Source organism: Hordeum vulgare, chromosome 7H (assembly GCF_904849725.1).
Source record: "Hordeum vulgare subsp. vulgare chromosome 7H, MorexV3_pseudomolecules_assembly, whole genome shotgun sequence".
In the NCBI taxonomy this organism is placed as follows: Eukaryota; Viridiplantae; Streptophyta; class Magnoliopsida; order Poales; family Poaceae; genus Hordeum; species Hordeum vulgare.
Window position 1 is genome coordinate 446,491,526 of NC_058524.1, and position 19,658 is coordinate 446,511,183.

At 40.9% G+C, this 19,658-nt stretch overlaps 1 pseudogene; it reads right to left on the reverse strand.

The window, feature by feature from the left end:
- Nucleotides 1-3,294: 3,294 nt before the first annotated feature.
- On the reverse strand, nucleotides 3,295-4,342 carry LOC123409447 (annotated as a pseudogene).
- Nucleotides 4,343-19,658: the final 15,316 nt, after the last annotated feature.

A 19,658-nucleotide genomic window follows, 5' to 3' on the forward strand; every position in this document is an offset into this window, starting at 1 on the left:
ACTGTAGATGCTCTAACATCTTTGATGATGGTTTTTTGCCCGACGCAACAACCTCTACTCCGCTTGGCCGCCGCCTCCACGCTCCTTCCCCACTTGGCTTGGCAGCTCCACCCGCCCTGTTTCTTTGGTTTTCTCTCTCCCCTATTCTCTTTGATTTACCTCCTGCATCTCAACTTTTCGTTAGTGTGCTTAATAACCTTTTTCAGATTTTTCACCGTCTTTGCTAATGTACTTCCTCTAATTGGTTCACTGATTACAATACGTGCGGACACAACAACGTGAGAGCACTCCGTTTTGAAAATCTCATCTACCTTTGCGTTTATGTTATCTCTTACGTAGAGAAGGTTTTTATTGTAGGTTTAGAGCTAAAGCATTTGGCATTGACAAAAAAAAAGCATTTGGCATTGGCGGTGCACTTTATCAGGTAATAAGTTGCCACATTCTGGAATTTCATATGTGCTTCCCTGATAAGCGCCGTGTTGTTAATTCTTTAGTTTGTAGTGATTCCAAACCGCTTCATAATATACATATATACTCCCTCCGTCTAGATCTTTTCAACAACAAGTATTTAGAAAGAGATGAAGTAGTTTCTTTCCTGTCTACATATACACAATCAGTACGCACCACCAACAATTCAGAATTTTAGGCTGATTATTATAGTAAATTTTGTATCGACAACCTATTGATGATTCAGTTATCTACAGCTGTGGTGGCAACGTATTGGCAAGGGATCAACGTAAGATGTATTTTCTCCAATCTAACTTTGAAGTTGAAAGTTAGAAGACACTCTATCGGAAAAGTGATGGGAGAGTTGAGAACTATATGATGTACTTGCTGCTTTATAGCCAAATATATAAACGGAAGCATCTTATTCTTCATTTCACTTGCTTTAGCTGAGGTCTAATCTACTCCCTCCATTTGAAAATATTTGTCACGAAAATAGATGTATCTAGATGTATTTTATTTTTAGATACATTCATTTTTATTTATTTCTACGATAAGTAATTTCAGACGGAGGGAGTATTAAATTGTATGAAACTTTGAATCAAGATTCTTACCATATAAGTACTCCCTCCGCCCCATAATGTAAGACGTGTAGTGTCAAAATATGTCTTATATTATACTCCCTCCTTTTCTAACTATAAGTCTTTTTAGATATTTCGGGACTACACACAAATGTATATAAACATATTTTAGAGTGTATGTTCATTCATTTTGCTTCGTATGTACTACCTCCGTTCTAAAAAATTTATCTTAGATTTGTCTAGATATGAATGTATCTTTTGGTATTTACATATATTCATTTCTAGACAAACCTAAGACAAGAATTTTGAGTCAGAGGTAGTAGTTTCTTAGTGAAATCACTAAAAACACTTCTATTTAGGAACGGAGAGTAGGATGGAGGGAGTATATCACTACTACGGTTTTGTCCGGTTTTGTCCGTTACCAGATTCGCATTATTTAATGGTTTTACAAGCCATAATCACTCAGGACAAGCCATTTTGTATTCCGTTGTAACGCAGGAACAATACCTATCTTGTCAAACTTCTTAGTGTAATATGATCATCATTGATGCCAGATTGTTCATATATATTGTATATTTAGCTTTACACCATTACACCCGCAGCAACGCCAGGACATCAACTACTCCCTCCGTTTCTAAATATAAGTCTTTCTAGAGATTCAACTAATGGACTACATACGGATGTATATGGACATACTTTAGAGTATAGATTCATTCATTTTGTTCCGTATATAGACACCTAGTGAAACATCTTAAAAGACTTATATTTAGGTACGGAGGGAGTAGTATTTTAAATGGCTATGAACAGTTTCTGATGGTCTCATATGGACTGAAACAAGCATTCATGATTCATGAACACAGCTGCTGCTGCACAGCAAGCCGTATGGATAAACAAAATCACTTGAACGGATGGAAGAATATGTATTTCAGTGATCCCTGAAATACATATAACTATTCCAACAAGAAAATATACTACTGTACTACTTAATCTCCTTCTCCTCACATGTTGGTTATAAGCCAAGAACTGAAGACTAAGGCCGCCTTCGGATTCCCTCCGCTCCGTGACTCCGCGCCGGAGCGGAGTGGCGTCCAGTTACAATTAGTGGAGTTGGTCAAAGTGGGCTCTATTGAAGAGATTTGGGGTAGCACTGATTGAAGAGAAGCTGGTCCAGCATCGTCTCAGATGGTTTGGACATATTCAACGGAGGCCATCGGAAGCACCGGTGCATAGCGGACGGATAAAACGTGCTGAGAATGTTAAGAGGGCTCGTGGTAGACCAAACTTGACATGGGAGGAGTCCGTTAAGAGAGACCTGAAGGTTTGGAATATCGAGAAAGACTTAGCCATGGACAGGGGTGCGTGGAAGTTAGCTATCCACGTTCCAGAGCCATGACTTGGTTTCGAGATCTTATGGGTTTCAACTCTAGCCTACCCCAACTTGTTCGGGACTGAAAGGCTTGGTTGTTGTTGTTTGTTGTTGTTGTGGTCAAAGTGGGCTCTGCGCGCTCCGCTCCAGGAGCGTAGCCGAACAGGCACTAAGTGGCAGGAAGCACTAGCACCAAGCTAACATGCTGGTTATAATCTCCTAGATTTAAACAAAATTCAAATTTGGTTGAAAAATTTCCAGATTTGATTAAATTATATGGACCAGTTCTGAATTAAATTTTAAAATGCCAGGGCCAAAGGTTTGCAACCCAAATTTAATATTTTCAATGACTGAACAATTTCTAATGATCTAGTCTAATATGCACTATGAAACCACAAGTTTATTTTTCATACCTGTTAAGACACACTTCAGCCTTTCCCTTTGCAACTACGAGGGCCACTGCCCTAGTTCCCACAAGAACAAAACTACAGGCAGCAAAAGAGGCAGCAGCACACGTGCCCCAATCTTTAGAGCTCCGGTGGACGAATCACTGGCGTCCATCTTCTCGTAGCCTGAAAAACTTCACTAGATAATGCGGTCACTTCAATTCGAGCCCAAAACTGTTTACTGTTCTTATGATTGAAACCGGGTTCATATCATTCAAATTAACTCAGAACCTGGTACTACTTGTTTTGGTGAAATACTGCACAAGCAGATTATTTTTCCTGTTATCACCAGATTGAAAGTCAGTTCCTAGAGATTGAGAAATTTGAATTTGATGAGTACATTAAAGATGTAACCAGACACGCAAGGTAATACCATGAGTACAACACACCCATTGTGAGAACTCAGAACACGGACTGAAATAAGGATTAATGAACAGCTGATAAACAACATCAGACATACGATGCAAGAATATATAAGATGAAGGAGATAACCAAAATAGTACATATAACTGTTCCAACATGGAAAACCCTACTGCTTAATCTACTGCTCACAGTGGCACGAGGCACTAGCAGCAAGGCCAGAACAAGTTTATTTTCACAACCTTACAGTTAGGGAAGGACACCGCAGTACCGCAAGAGAACCTGAACAAGGCTGAAAGGTCGAACACGAAAGTCCTTGCTGGAGATAATGTCCACCATGTCACCTCTTAGGTTATACACGCGCATGTAGCACTTGTCTCAACAGTCTGACATGGATAATTTTGACATCGATACGTTTTCCAAATTTGTTAAGTATATGCAATCTCCATCAACGGACGGAAGCTTGGCTGCATCCACAGACACACACCTCTGCTGGCCGAGGAATAACGCGAGGCCGCCAAGGCTCTTGACCTCCTCCAACAACTTGTGCTCAAAGTCCACTCTGAAAACTTTCAAAGTTTGATCCACATTGCGAACGAGCAACAGATCCCCAGCAGACTCCACAAGATAAGAAGGCATTACGAACGAAGTTGTCGCGGAGCACCGGGAGGTGCAGGCGGCAGAAGCGCCCGGTGGGGACGTGGAGGAAGAGGCGAGCGTCATCGTCGTCCTTGCGGTCGTCGGCTTGCAGGTCGAGCATGACCCAGTGGCGTGGGCGGAAACGGAGGCCGGCTACCGCGGCCAGCGGAGATGGCTTGGCGATGGCAGAGCGCCAGGTTGAGCAGACGGCCCTCATGTCCATGTACGCGTCGACGCCGCCGGTGGTGGAGAGGACGCGGTCGGCGACTACCTAGACAAGCTCCGGTGGAAGCGAATCCCAGTCCGGGATGATGGATAGGCCACCGAACTTGCTGCTGCCGTGCGGCCGCCGCCTCTCGCTGCTCCAGCCGTCCCCCTCCTTCATGGCCACGCCCAGGGTCCTCGAGCAAGCACGCCGCCTCGCGCCGAGGGGCGGGGATGGAGATCGGTGCCTGGGTGGCGGATCTGCTGTGAGAAGGGCGGCAATGGATTTTGGGGGAAGAAGAAGGAAGCTCGCGTCGCGTCGTGTGCTTTCGGAGGAATGGCTGGCCTAAGGAGTGCTTGGTTGGGGCTTGGGCCTCGTCCCCGAGTGCCCTTTCTATCCGTTTTCATCACTGAATGAATAAACTTACAGTTTTGCCATGAATTTCCAACTTTAGTTTCGTTAGATTCTCAAGGAACCTCCCCCTGATCTCAGGTTAAGAAAACCAAATGCATATTCATAAATTTTGGAGAAGTTTATAACTTTTTTTCAATGTATTCGAATTTCTAAATTTCAAATAATGGGAGGGTATAAAAATGACTTTACGGCAAACCTGTGAAGTTTGAAATTATCTATACTGTATCAATGTTGCATGGTTGGATTTCAAAATATATATTATGCCAACTTATTAAGTAAATTATTGATTTGATAAAGTAACTATAAAAGTGTGTTTAAATGAAAATGGGTTTATGAAAACATCAAATTGGGTGGAGTGCATTTTTCCTCAACTCTAACTATTTTAAATTGTTGTTTTTTTCTTAAATATTTAGGGCACCTAAATAAAGAAAATACATTTCCTAGGATTAAAATATGTCCAAAATGAATTTACATTTTTTCTAATTCTTTTCTTATTTAAAAAAAACAATTTGGCCCCTCAAATCATGATCCAACAACCCAACAAAACCCGTTCCTCCTCACTTAACAAGTCGGTATTGGGGCAACGTCGGAGATCCGATCGAAATCCGACGACGCACACACCTCCCCATACCCACATCCCCTCGTTTTCCTCCTTTATTTCCTCCTATCTCCGACCACTTGCACCATCTCTTGCCTTCACACATGTGTGATGTCCACACCTCCCTCGAGGATGGGTGCAATTGCTTTGGGTTCGAGAATGACGAGGTTCTCGACAACACGGTACCACCCGTCGTCGAGGCGTCTGGAACGTGGAACCTCATCTCCATCAAGGATGAGCACAACTTCGCTGGCAAGAGGGTAACGTGCATTCGAAACCCCGCCATCCATTATTTCATAACTTTCATTGCAAACACCATCTTTGGTAGGCAGCACCTTAGGGGCATGTTGAGCTATGGCATGTGCATGCTCCATGCATCACTTCACTCCAACTCAACCCCAAGGCAAACTTAAGGGCTTTCTCTTATGCTCCACCTTCGGCGACAACACATGCATCCGACCGGATATATTCTCATTGGTGGCCTTGTGACTCACTTAGCCCAGCGCTTTGGCCTAGACTTGGAGGGGGTTAAGCATGTTGCACGACCCACTGAGCTCAAACGTAAGGTTATGACGAGCTATCAGTTCATTGGGCATGTGCAAGGGGACCATTGCTACAAGTGCCCCTTGCCTAAATCAAAAATTATGTTTGTGCACTTGCCTGTGCCGCGAGCTTTTTCTGTGTCTTCATGCCAGATGTGGGTCCTCTCTATTGAGGAGCTCAACGAGTATAGACATACAGGAGGGTTCTGGAATGATTTTCATCCCGATGTAGCACCTGAGTGGAATTCGTGGCTAAGTGTGTTGCACTTGGTTGGGATGCCTAGTGAAATGCACCCCTGTATGCTCCTCGATAGCACCACGAGCACGATTGAGACTATGTGCTTAGGGTAGAGTTTCAGCAGCACTGGAAGGATTCGTACGGACCTCCGTGAGATTAACAACAACATCCCCTGCTCAATGGAACATGTAGTCGCTTTTCTCTTACTAGCACACGCACCGTGGCACGGATGGAAAATCCTCTAGTGGACCATCTCACATGTAGTGGCCTCACACTACACCAGGTGGCCACGGTGACGAGGACATGGACTAGAGAGTAGGCCAAGAGCCTAAGCTTGGGGGACCTCATCCCCTAGTTATCCATGCACGCATATTTTATTTTTCCTTCTTTTTATTTTGATTGTCATCATGTTTATTTTCAGTTTTGCATAATAAATTTGTAAAGTGAACATCGCTCTTTTTTCGTTTGTGTTTTTGTTTGGTCGAACCTACAGATTTGTTCACCAGTAGCAAGCTGGAAATGAAGAGAATGAAACGGAGAATTGACTTTGGGAAAGAAGCAAACCAGTGCGAGAAGGTATAATATATGCATACTCACTCCTCTGAAAATTTTATTTAAGAAAGTATTTTCATTTGGCTCGCTCCACTCGAGCTTTTCTCCCCTCGTTAGTTGAATATCATTTAGTCATAACACCCAACCTCGAAATTTGCTAGTGAGACCTTTGTTGTGAAGCATGTTTTTGATCTAAAAACAAATAAATAGAAATTCTAAAAATAAATCTAGGGGCTCGGATTTTTTGAAGAGAACTAGCACTCAAACAATTCAACTCCATAGTACTGAATTTGATTGTCTTGATATTGCTCATTGATAGAGTTATTTGGAGGAATGAATATTTGAAGTGTTTTAGGTTATTTTAAAACTTCCCCGCGATACTAAAATCATGGATGTTGAAAATATGTCGTGGAGGCAATAATTATGTATCGTTATATTTCCATATTCGTAATTAAGAGTTTATATTCTACGATATAACTGCTATGATCCTGGAATGCGAGATTGGAAAGCTCATATGCATGTGTGGAATAATAAACAGTAAAAATAGTGTTCATATTCTCGTCTCTAAGACTAGCTCAAGTGTTGTTGGTGATCATGTTTTTCAGATCTTAGGATACCATTAATTATAACAATAGTCCTAAAATAACTTTAAGAATATGATGTTGGAAGAATATTGAATTGACCCAAAACTTATTTGTTATAATTTGAGATCATACCGTCACGAGTCCACTGTTATAACACAAAGAGTTAGAATATGCTCAAATTCCTTAGATCATGGAGTGTCGTAGTTTCTTCTTATTGTACGATGAGCTTTTGGATTGCTCAAACGTCATCTGTAACAGTGTGGTCATAACGACAACTTATGGGTCCATCAAAAAGTTTGACCAGCACTACTACAAGATGGTCCAAAGACGACACATCAATCAAAGACCCTTCGACGAAATTGTGTATGATCCATCAATCGCAAACGGTAGTTCGAGCTCCATTGCTAATGACACGAAATATGTGCGATGTGAGATCCATCAAATACGGTTCAGAAAAGAGATGCGTGTGCGATACGTGGCATACAATTTGTTCTTAGAAACTATCTACGATTAGCAGGGATAACACAAATGGTTAACAAAATACATATGTGTGCGAAGTACGGCATACAGTTCACTCGGATAAACCGTTTGTGTTGATCCAGCAGACCGCAAACGAGTTATCTTAAGAATGTGTGTGTGATACCCAACAAACAGTTCTTCATTAGAATTGTGTGGGAAGACCGATAATAACCCAAACGATTCATCCTCATAAGTTGTGTGTTTGTGTGGGAAGACCGATAATAACCGAAACGATTCATCCTCATAAGTTGTGTGTGTTGTGGGCAGACGGTTGCTCCTAAACAATTGTATGAGATGTGATTTGCTCTGTTTGGACAACATCTATGCTTTGTCTATAGAACACCAACATTGTTGCATAACCAACTTGAACACCCAATTACATAAGTGACTACACAACACATGTATATTCCTTAATATAAATTTACAAGAAATGGACTATCACCGAATCATATTGTTCTTCTGGTGATGGTTGCCACAACTGCTGTGCTTGTGGCTATCCCTCGCCTTCTGCGGGAAGGATGCACTTCCTCATGTCAATGATCTTCCTTCTTGTACATCTCGTAGCTTATGTACGCGTCCTTGGCTGCGTACTTGATGTGTTCTTCATCCAGTTCGTTCACACAGGCCTTGTGCCAGACAGACTTGTCCTTGTCGCACTCAGCCTTCGTGTCTCTGTAGTAGGGGTCGATGATTGTTGCGGCAAGGTCAACCAAGGAGTTCTTCTTCTTAGTTTTCTCACCGCCCCAGACCATCTACTAACCTTGTATGTTGACAAGCCTCTGGCAGGACAAGCCCGAAGTCTTAAGCACCTTTAGATAATTGGTGATGTCCATCGTTGAGAACCTGTAGTCGGGAATGTTTACAAACCTGGCGAAATTCTCGCAAGGCCTAGTGGTCAGGCAGTAGTGGTAGACAAGCACGTGATGACGCACACACAACTGGGCGATGGCAACCTTCTGATCATGCCCAGCACGTCTGTCGGTGTACTCGAGGTCTAAGCCGACCACTTTGTACTTGTCATCCTCACCAAGCAGATGCTCCAACGTGTTGATGGAGTTCTCCGCCACGACCGGGTCATTGTTGTACACCACCGAGAGGTCTGTCTTCCTGATGTGGGTGTCCACTTTGACAATATTGGTGAAATATCGCTCGGTGCCGACATTCGCCGTTGGATCCGCGCGGGAAGGTTGAAGCGATGAAGATATGTGCATCCTCTCTCTATTATTTGTGTGTGTGAGTGTGCTCCTTGTGTTGTGTGGTGCGATCGGAAGGTGAAAGAGATGAAGGTAAATGGTCGCGGGAATAAATGGGTGGGTGCCGGACGACCTAGGATGTCGGCATGTCTGCATGACAGTTTTTGCAGTGCTTAACTACATGGTGGCGCACATATAAGTGCATGGTGGCACCGGGTACGGCGCAACCGCATGCATATGACGCCCCGTACATAGGTGCTCGTTCACGCATGGAGGGAAGCCCACAGAGCATGTGCGCACGGATGCGAGCAGAGCGCGTCGCGACCGCCTCAACCGCCTCATGTATACAACAATTCGTGAAGGTGCGTATGGAACCACCGTTTTATATTTAATAAAACATAAATGTTTTTTATTATTAACTGTTTGTGTACTTGTCATTTCTCCCTCCTTTGACCCGTGTCATCGCCTTCCTGCCCGAGGATCCCAATACAAGCTTCGGGGTCGCATAGGTGTTTCTTTTGGGCTACCCGTTCCCGCGCAACCATGCAGGTTCCTGCGCAAGCTTCCCGCCCGGCTCACCAAAATCCTCCAAATACCCAATGATCGGCCGTATGTTTTATGAACTCTCATGTCCGGTGACTCCACAGCCCATTCATCCCCTCCATGCATGTAGCTTCTCTAGTTTGCTTCTCTAAATCGTCAATGGCACTTGTCTGCTGTCGTTGTTCCGCCACTTCACTAGAGGACAACTCCAGCTCATAGGTTGCACCACGTCGGTGGCATAGTCCCCGGAAGCATGTAGTGCATGTGGCATCCTTGTTGGGTGTGTGCATGCCACCCACCACATGCTCGCTACCTTTGCCGAAAGGAGCTGATAACCCACAAGTGTGTGGGGGGGGTCGTTTGTAGCCTTTTTTGATAAGTAAGAGTGTCCAACCAACAAGGAGATACATGTAGAATTAATATTCTCTCAAGTTCTATCGACCATAGATACAACTATATGCACACTAACGCTTACTTTACCTAGCACAAGTATGAAACTATTTTGTGAGAAGGAAGCTAGAAGTACTTAGTAGGTGTAATAGATAGTTTTGCAGGAAAATGAAGAGCAAGTAAATAGAAGTTATGGTATGTTTAGATAAAGGTTAATTAAGTTATTTGTTTAGAAGAAAGATTTTTGTAGCACAAGCAAAATATTGTCCATAGGCAATTGAATATAACACAATAGATACTTATTATATGCAATGAGGGAGGGGCATACGCTAACACACTTTCCATACCTGGATCATATGCACTTATGATTGGAACTCTAGAAAGCATCCACAACTACTAAAGATCATTAAGGTAAAACCCAGCCATAGCATTAAACATCAAGTCCTCTTTACTCCCATACGCAAACAACTCCCTTACTCGGGGTGTAAGCTTCTGTCACTCTAGCCACCAAATATAAGAGAACCATAAACATATTGCAAACCCTACAACGGGAATCCCCTTTGTGTGCACGCCACGGAAGGCATCATAGCACATCACAGTATTAACATACAACTCATATCAATCACACCATACAACAATTAACCCGTAGGACAAAGGAGATCTACTCAAACATCATAGGATAGACACACAACATTGGATAATAATATATAGCATTAAGCACCATGTTTAAGTAGAGATCACAGTAGGAAAGGGAGGTTTTACACCGCTGCATAGAATAGGAGAGGGTTGGTGGTGATGGTGGCGAAGTTGTTGGTGTAGGTCGCCATCATGATGGTTGCCCCGCAGCACTCCGACGCCATCGGGAGAGAGGGGGAGATCCTCCTCCTTCCTATTCTTCCTTGGAATCCCTCCTAGATGGCCGCCATGGCTTCCAGAGGGCAGGCGCCCCTCCAAGACTGGACCTCTATCTCTGTTTCTCTCATGTTTTCAGTTCCTTTTTTTGGCCCTTCACCGTTTCTTAAATATCTGGAGATCCATAACCCCGATCGGGCTGAAATTTTTAGGGGGGTTTTATCAGAAAATTATCTTTATTCTGACGAAAGTAGGGCCCCAACCGACTTATGGGAGAGTCACAAGATATCAGGGCACGGCCACCCCTCCTGGTCGCGCCCCTTTAGCTTGTGCCTCCCTCGGGCACCATGTTGTGTTGTTTCTTCTTCTCAAAGTTCACATATATTCCAAAAAAATATCCATAAAGTTTTACCGCGTTTGGACTTTGTTTGCTATGGAATTTCTACGAAACAAAAAACACACAAAAAACAGGAACTGGTATTGGGCATTGGATAAGTAAGTTAGTCCCAAAAACAATATAAAATGTTGCCAAAAGTATATACAAGTTGTAGAATATTAACATGAAACAATCAAAAATTATAGATACGACGAATACATATCAGCATCCCCAAGCTTAATTCATGCTCATCCTCGAGTAGGTAAATGAGAAAAGATAATTTTTGATATGGAATGCAACCTAACATAATCTTGAACAAACGTCTAATCATGGCATGAATATTAAGAAACAAGTGATCCAAGGCAATAGTCTGTCATTTGATAAAAAGACATCCATATTTAGGTTTACTAGAAAACAATCATGTCCTTTCAAAAGAACAATGCTAAAGAAATCTATCCCTACAAAATCATATAGCATGTCATGATTGGTCTTCCTAGCATAAAGTATAAATCATGAGCACGTTGGTGTCTAGCCAAGCAATTGGATCATACTTCTTAACGCGCATCGGCTTTTTATTACTCACTCAATACATGAGCATGAACCATGGACATATCATACAGGTGTAATAGAATATGGTGGTAGATTATAAAATGGTAAAACGGGAGAAGAATGTCTCGCGTCAACTCGGCGTATCAACATGGTCTGGAGATGCCCATAAATAGATATCAATGTGAGGAGTAGGGATTTCCATGCAACGGATGCACTAACAGCTATAAGTGTATGAAAGCTCAATTGAAACTAAGTGGGTGTGCATCCAACTCGCTTGCTCATGAATACCTCGGGCATTTGAGGAAGCCCATCATCGTAATATACAAGCCAAGTTCTATAATTTAAAATTCCCACTAGTATATGAAAATGACAAATGAGGAAACTCTCTATATGAAGAACATGGTGCCACTTTGAGGCACAAGTGTGTGAAAAGAGGTACTAGAACTGTCCCCTCTCTCTTTTCTCTCATTTTTCTTATTTTTATCCTTTTTTGTTTTATCCTTTTTTTATTTCTTTCTTTTTCACTTTATTTCTTACTCCTTCTCTCTTTTTCTTTCATTTTTCGTGTGGAATCTCATCCCGACATGTGGGGGAATCATTGTCTCCATCATTCTTTCCTCACTAAGACAATGCCCTAAATAATGAATGGTATCACACTTCTATTTACGTACAACTCAATATGAAAAACTACTAAACAATATGACTCTATATGAATGCATCTGCAGTGTACGAGGATGTGCAATGATCTTGTGTAATATGTATGATAATGATGAACGGTGGCTTTGCCACAAATACAATGTCAGTTACATGATCATGCAAAACTACCACAAATACAATGTCAGCTACATGATCATGCAAAACAATATGACAATGAAGGTACTAGTCATATGATGTGACGATGGAAGTTGCATGGCAATATATCTCGGAATGGCTATGTAAATGCCATGATAGGTAGGTATGGTGGCTGTTTTGAGGAACATATAAGGTGGCTTATGTGCAAGAGAGTGTATCTTGTCATGGGGTTTGGATGCATTGGTGAAGTTCGCACCAATCCTCGAGGTGAGAATGGGAAATGTACGGTACCAAAGAGGCTAGCAAATATGAGGTGGTGAGAGTGTGTACATCCATGGATTCACATTAGTCATAAAGAACTCACATACTTATTGCAAGGTTTTCTTAGCCCTCTACAAGCAAAGTACCACTCGCATGCTCCTAGGGAGGATATTGGGAGGAGTTATCCACCCCCCCCCGATTATAACAACACAAAGGATTTCAATCAAGGATACATTATGCTCCAACTTCATCGCATAACTAGAGACTATACGAGCATACTTCGGCAATCACAAAATTTAAAATCAATATTCTTACTAGACCACAATCATTAACTAGTACCCCCACATATTACCATCTTAATATCGCAAAACTATTGCAGGAAATCAAACATATCATATTCAGTGATCTACAGGTTTGTGTAGGATTTTATGACTAACCATGTAAATGACCTATTCATGTTGACTCTCTAAATAGGTATAAGTGAAGCATGAGAGTTTAATTATTTCTACAAAATACTATGCACTAATAAGTATAAGTGAAGCAAAAGAGCATTCTACAAATAACGATTTTCTATATGTAGAGAAATAGGCATCCAACTTCAAATGATATAGGTGAAGCACATGAAGCATTATATAAATCAACCATGGGCTTTCACATACCAGCTTGGTGCATTGCTAAAAGTAAAATAAAGGAACACGCCGCTCCAAGAATTTACGCATATCATGTGAACAAAACAAAAACAAAAGACATAGTGATAATTGTTGAAGAAAAAAGATGGGATGCCTTCCGGGGCATCCCCAAGCTTGGACGCTTGAGTATCCTTGAATATTTACTTGGGGTTCCTTGGTCATCCCCAAGCTTGAACACTTGTCTCTCCTTGTTCTTCTCATATCGATACCTCCTCGATCTTCGAACACTTCATCCACACAAAACTTGACTAAACTTTTATTAGAAACGTTAGAAAATATAACGTCAAATCTCATCATGTCCTGCCACAAAATTATTGTATAATTATAATCCAACATTTCCTACCATATGTTATCACAATTCTATGGCTCCCAAGTCAATGGGGCTCAACAAGAACTCAAATATAAGTAGACGAAGCAACTATAATAACAATCTGCGAAAAAAGGACAATCTATAAAGATGAAGATGAATACTATACTCTGTAGCTTACAAAATTCTAAAACATTATGACGTGGTAAACAATTTTTATAACAGTACTGTGTAAAAAAATTCAGAAACTTTTGATGTTCCACTAAAATATGAAAATCAAACACTATAGCGAAAGTTTCTGTTTTTGCATAGCACATATCAAACAAGCAATTTAAACATCCTAAAGGTAAATCTTGGCACATTATTTGTAGAATACAATGGATTTGTCCAAGGGTATAATTACTTTTGTTGAAAACTTCTTGTAATCAAGATTCACAAAGTTCCCATGGGCATGAACAAAAGTTCAAGGACGTCCCCCACTTCAACAATGCTCATCTTTCTCACTTTCACTTTTCTTTTTGAAAACTGTTTTAAGTTCCCCCACTTTTTTTAATTATTTTAAAATCATGCGACAGAAATAAATGACTCTCTAAAACTTTCGGGTTGGCTCCCTGGCAGTGTTTTCTTTAAATCCATTAAGCTAGGCATATAGTGCTCAAGTAATTGATCCACCCAGATCCCAAGGTATATCAAAGCTAATTTTAATTAACAATGATTTGTAGTTAAGTAGTGAGTACAAAGTGATATATATCATGTGACAAGGAAGTGTAACTCTATTCCTATGCATTGGCATGTCATAAAAGAACAATGCATTCACACAAAGTAAAGGCCAATACATAGCATAAGTAGTTTCTTGCAATTTTCTCATATTGGAAATAGTGAGAGGTGAAGATTTGGTACCTCTCTCATAATAATTGCAAGTAGGAGCAACAAGCACATGCATATTATATTCATCAAAATCATCATGTATGGTTGCAATAGAAGCAATTTCATGCTTAACATAAAGAACCATGGCAAGTTCATATCCGTAAGCATAATTCATATTGGCATCATGGCCACAAGCATAGCAAGCACCAAGTTCATCAAAAAGGGATATTTCAAACGAATCCAAGGGATCATAGCAATCATCACATCATTCATCCTTCGGTAAGCATGAAGGGAATTAAACAATGTATGAGTTGAAGAGTTATCTCGTTAGAAGGTGAGCATTGGTAGCTAATATGCTCTTCCTCCTTTTATTCTTCGCTCTCCTCCTCATCTTTTTCATCTAATGAGCTCACAATTTCAGCAATTTCTTCTTCCATAGATTCATGGAAAATTTTGGTCTCTTCCAAGGCAGCACACATTCTCTCAATAAATTCATTAATATCAGCATTGTATTCATAATTATCATAGCAATATTTAAATATGGAAAAAAATTCAGATCTGTAAACAACATCATCATAGTTATCATACTTTTCAATGAACGGCTCAATTTCATAAGCACCCTGAAAAGAAAAAAATTCTTCTATTTGTTCCACATCATAGTAATCATATACAACAATAGTATAAAAAGCCAAGGTTTCATTATCATTAAATTCACATTGAAAGGGAAGGTGTAGACCTTTCATCTTAGAGCAACAAGTACAATCACATCTCAATCATAAATTCCAAGCATACCAACGCAATATTCTAATTTGATCCCATAAGTGTCTCCTTTTTTGAGACAAGCGATAATCCCTAAAGTACGTAGGTTTATCCAATGTGTCTCCCATTATCAAGTTGAATGGGGATTTCTCAGGATTATCAATAGTATTTAATGTTTTCATATAACGAGCATTGAGGGTTTTAGGAGGTTTCCCATGTCCATGGCAATAAGTAAAGCTAATGTTTTTGGTGTTTTCTGTTACATATCCATAATTAAAGATATAAACAACTTAGAAAAGAAAATAAAACTACTTAGTGATAAAGCAAACAAACAGATAAAAGAATATCAACCACCACGCTATTGCTCCCGACAACGATGCCAGAAAAAAGTCTTGATAACCTACAAGTGTAGGGGATCGTTTATAGTCTTTTTAGATAAGTAAGAGTGTTCAACCAAACGAGGAGCTGAAGGTAGAATTAATATTCTCTCAAGTTCTATGGACCATCGATACAACTCTATGCATGCTAACGCTTACTTTAGCTAGAACAAGTATGAAACTACTTTGCACGAAGGAAACTAGAAGTACTTAGTAGGTGTAATAGATAGTTTTGCAATAAAATAAAGAGCAAGTAGATAAAAGTTAAAGGTTGTTAATATAAGGATTAGTTAATTTAGTTGTTTAGTAGAAAGTTTTTTGTAGCTCAAGAGAAAAATTATCCATAGGCAATTGTATATAACATGATAGATACTTATGATATGCAATGAGGGAGAGGCATACGTTAACACACTTTTGGTACTTGCATCATATGCACTTATGATTGGAACTCTAGCAAGCATCCACAACTACTAAATATCATTAACGTAGAAACCAACCATAGTATTAAACATCAAGTCCTCTTTATTACCATATGCTAACAAGCCCTTACTCGGGTGTAAAATTGTGTCACAATAGCCACCCACTATAAGCGAATCATGAACATATTGCAAACACTACATCGGGAATACCCCATGTGTATGCGTCACGGAAGGCACCATAGGACAACACCATATTAACATAAAACTCGTATCAATCACACCATACCACAATTAACCCATAGGACAAAAGAGATCTACTCAAACATCATAGGATAACCACACATCATTGGATGATAATATATAGCATTAAGCACCATGTTTAATTAGAGATTACAGCGGGGCGGAGAGGTTTTACACTACGGCATAGAGGAGGAGAGAGGTGGTGGTGACGGCGACGAAGTTGTTGGTATAGATTGTTGTCACGATGGTTGCCCCGGCGGCGCTCCCGCGCCATCGGAAGAGGGGGAGAGACCCCCTCCTTCTTCTTCTTCCTTGGTTTCCCCATAGATGGGAGGAGATTTTCTCCTGTGGTCCATGGCCGCTATGGCTCCCGGAGGGCAAGAGCCCCTCCGGGATTGGATCTCTCTCTCTGTTTCTCTCTTGTGTTTCGCTTGTGTTTTTTGTCCCTTCACTGTTTCTTAAATATACGAAGATACGTATCTCTGATCGGGCTGAAATTTTGAGGGGATTTTTATTGGAAATTTATCTTTCTTGTGGCGATAGTAGGGCCGCAACCAACTTAACGGGTAGGCACAAGCTATTAGGGTGCAGCCACCTCGTGGCCACACCATGTTAGCTTGTGCCTCCCTCGGGCACCGTGTTGCATTGATTATTCTTCCCAAAATTCACATATATTCCAAAAAAAATTGTGTAAGTTTTTATCGTGTTTGGACTTCATTTGTTGTGGAACTTCCGTGAAACAAAAAACATATAAAAACTGGAACTGGCACAGGGCATTATATAAGTCAGTTAGTCCCAAATATAATATAAAATGTTGCCAAAAGTACATGAAAGTTGTGGAATATTGGCATGAAACAATAATAAATATAGATACGACTGAGACATAATAGTTGCTGCCATCGACTGTCGTGGCTGCTACCCCATCGTCGGTCGCCGTTGTCGCCACGCCGTCGGCGGCCTCCTTGGCCGCCACCACACCATCGTCTGCCTTGGCAGACACCCCATCTTCGGCCATCAGGGCCATCACCCGCACCGCCACCATGGCCTTAAGGGGGGAGGAGGAGGCCGCCGCCGAAACCCAATCGCTCGGCTTATGCATCAACGGCCTTGCACGCTACATCAACTTCCTACATGAGGAGGAGGAGCGCCAGGTCAAGCACAAAAAGAGTCTCACCGACACCATGGTCGCAGCAGATGCCACAACAGTTGTGCGGAATGTGGAGATCTATGACAAGTCCTACCACTTGGAGGGGACGCGCCAGGAGTGGCGGTGGGCAGCAGCGATAGCCGACGAATTCGACTCCTCCAACTTGTCGGTAGGCTCATCCTCCTCTGCCTCTTACTAAACGCGCTTGGTAGAGGAGAGGCTGCTGGAAGTAGCACAAATCCCCTCCATGGTAGTATTTAGGGGCTATTTTGTTTAGTCCATCTAACTATAGATATGGTTGAACTATAACACGTACTTTAAATTAGCTATAGTATATATAGTTGAACTAACTATTTGAGTACGTGGTAGGCAACGATTGGGGAAAAATTTGCTTGGTTCAGCTGTTGAGTTGAATGTTTTGTACAAATACCACTACTTAATGTATGAATGTAATCTACGTTTATGGAATTTCAATTGAAAAATTGCACCGTAATAGTGATTTTGTTCCTGCAAAATTTGACAAATGTCACTATTACAATGATGTTAAATGTCCATGTTGGTAGATCGATTAATGCCAATGTTTTCAATTTGACAAATGGAAATTCACCCAATTTGACAGATGCAAATCTAAACTCGTTGTCTATACGGAGCACACGGGTCATCATACACAAACATTTGCGATGACGCAATGAAAGAAAAATCCTTCGCAGATTTTGGCTTGGCTTAGTAGTGAAGGAACCATTTCCCTGAGTCTACATATGGCTAATCAATCTGAAACGTTTATGATGACGGTAAAAAGACATGCCTCCCCGATGAGCATGCGGAGGACTCCTCGCACGCCTCCCGTCTACTCAAACACGTGTACGCACGCTACCTCCTAGCCAATACAAAGTGTGACACATGGCAACACGTAAATGGGCACTAGAACGTCCATGATTTATAATTAATACACATGTTTGCAACCATAACGTGACATTTTTTTGTTTCAAAATGAATTTGTTGGCTATTAATAATGTTTGGACCTTCTCTGAAATTGGACACGAAAAATACCACACCATATTTGTGTTATATGATGAGGCCTTGCCCAACATAGACCTTGTGATTGTAGTTTAAATTTAAATTATGTACACTAAATGCGCATACAACTCAATTAGTGTACAAAAAAGGCAAACAAACCCTTAATAATTGCATATTGTTACAGTACACACCTATTGGTCTGCGTTGTTTCTAGTAAAAAATCAAGGAGAGAAGCGGCATCGGATGTCATTTCACCCGCATATGTGACATACATGTTCCGTGTCGGAACCATGTACTTTGTGCGAAGCTCCGGTTTGTAAGAGGCTTGTACCAAAACATGTCCAAGTTGGTATATTTTTTACCATAGCATATGTGTGCTTTGTCATGACACCATGCCAAGTTTCATGAATTTCTCACGAGTTTTCGATTAACAGGAATTTAAAAACCAAGTTTCTCGATGTTTGTGGTCGAGCCAAGACATCGAGATGTTTGAAATTCATTCTCATTTCTTGCATAGGACCTAACACATGCATCCATAGACACATATTTGATTTTTTAACCCATTTTGGTGCACTGGAACTTGTGATTGTAGATCAAGTTTGAATTATGCACATTAAATGCATAGCAAACTCAATTAATGTATTAAAAAACCAGATGATCCCTTAATGTATTAATATTTTTGCACTTTTTACCTATTTGTCTATATTGTTTCTATAAAAAATCAAGGAGAGAAGAGACACTAGATGTCGTTTCACCCGCACACGTGGCATGCATAATGTTCCCTATCGAAACCACACAAAGCTTCTTGTGAGAATCTCCGGTTTGTAAGAGGCTTGTGCGAGACCATGTCCAAGTTGGACAATTTTTTACCACGACATATGTGTTCCCTTTTCATGTCACCATGCCAAGTTTGACGAATGTCTGTTGAGTTTTGGATTTACGGGAATTTAAAAACCAAGTTTCCCAATGTTTGCAGCCGAGCCAAGACATAGAGATGTTTGAAATTCATTCTCATTTCTTGCATGGGTCCTAAACATGCAGCAAGGGACTCATATATGATTTTTCAACCACTTTTCATGCACTGGACCTTACGATTATAGTTAAAATTTGAATTATGCACATTAAATGGCTAGAAATCTCAACTAATGTATTAAATAGGCCAAACGAACCATAGAAAATTCCATAGCTTAGGATGGCAGCCATGTTACTCTATGGTGAATCTAGAAATAAATTCAAGGCGAGAAGAAATAGTGGAATCTACAAATAAAAGGTGAACGCTCCCAATTGGAACCACGTGGCTTTTTGTGAGAATGTCACGTTTGTAAGAGGCTTGTGTGCCAAAACTTACCAAAATTGGGCAGTTTTTTTCCTTAACAAACAACAGCCAAGGTC